This window comes from Arachis duranensis, chromosome 3 (assembly GCF_000817695.3).
Source record: "Arachis duranensis cultivar V14167 chromosome 3, aradu.V14167.gnm2.J7QH, whole genome shotgun sequence".
NCBI lineage: Eukaryota > Viridiplantae > Streptophyta > Magnoliopsida > Fabales > Fabaceae > Arachis > Arachis duranensis.
Window position 1 is genome coordinate 54,858,890 of NC_029774.3, and position 1,588 is coordinate 54,860,477.

The window sequence follows — 1,588 nt, forward strand, 5'->3', positions numbered from 1 at the left end:
TTCATAGGACATTCATAGCTTTAAGACATGAATTTTAAATTTTATTAATTATGAATTAAGAACAAGACTCAAAAATGGATATAAGATGAGACTAGAAAATAAAAATAGAAAACAAAAATTTAAATAGGCTCCTAATGATAGAGGTTTTCACAGAGTTAGGACTCAACAACCTTGATTTTGAGAAGTGGATGCTCCCTCAAATTGAGGGGATAATTTCTGGCGTTTCAGCTCTTGGAGTTCACGCCCCTGCTTCTCTTGTTCCTTCAGCAATTTGCAGAGCATGCAGTTCTGATTCTGCTGTTCTTCCTTCAGTTGCTCCATAGTTTCTTGCAACTTGGTGAAAGATGCTTCTAGGCTGGTCCAGTAGTCAATTTTAGGGAATTCAGGGAGGAACTCCTGCGCCCTCCTTTTGATAGAGTTGTCTTGCATTTGTCCTTCCATTGACTTCTTGGTGATTGGATGTTCAATGGGTATGAATTCATCTACCCCCATCTTTACCCCAGCCTCTTTACAGAGCAAGGAGATCAAGCTTGGGTAAGCCAGTTTGGCTTCAGTGGAATTCTTGTTTGTAATTGTGTAGATCTCACAAGCAATCACATGATGAACCTCCACTTCTTTTCCAAGCATAATGCAATGAATCATCACTGCTCACTTGATGGTGACCTCAGAACGGTTGCTAGTGGGCAATATGGAACGCCCAATAAAGTCTAGCCAACCTCTTGCAATTGGTTTGAGGTCTCCCCTCTTCAGTTGGTTTGGGACACCCTTAGAATTGGTTATCCACTTAGGTCCAGGGAGGCATATGTCCTCTAGAACATGATCCAACCCTTTATCTACTCTCACCATTCTCCTATTAAAGGATTCAGGATCATCTTGCAGTTGAGTTGGCTTAGTGGTCACGGAAAAGCACACCAAACTTAGAGGTTTGCTTGTCCTCAAGCAAAAGAAAGGAAAGAAGAGAGAGAGGAGAAGAGCAAATTCGAATGGTGTGAGGGAATGAGGAGGCCGAACGTGTTTTTATAAGGGGGGAAGGAGATTTCGAAAAAAATTGAAAGGAGATTTGAGAAGATATGGAGAGAATTTGAAAGAAGGGTGAGTTTTTGAATAAGATTTGGGATTGATTTGAGAGAGATTTGAAGAATGATTTTGATTTTTGAAGATTTTAAAGTGAATGATGAAAGGTTGAGATGTGTTTATGTAGAAAAGTATGGGTAAGAAAAGGAAAGTTTAAAAAAAATTTGATCGGAAAGCAAAATCTTGGTCCCCCACCTTTCTGGCGTTAAACGCCCAGAATGGCATCCATTCTGGCGTTTAACGCCCATTTGCTGCCCATTGTGGGCATTTAACGCCCAGTCAGGTGCCCTGGCTGGCGTTAAACGCCAGAATTCCCTTTATCACTGGGCGTTTTGCTAAACGCCCAGGATGCTGCACACCTGGCGTTAAACGCCCAGAATGGTGCCCATTCTGGCGTTTAAAGCCCAAAATGGCTCCTTTACTGGCGTTAAACGCCCAGAATGGTGCCCATTCTGGCGTTTAAAGCCCAAAATGGCTCCTTTACTGGCGTTAAACGCCCAGAATGGTGCCCATT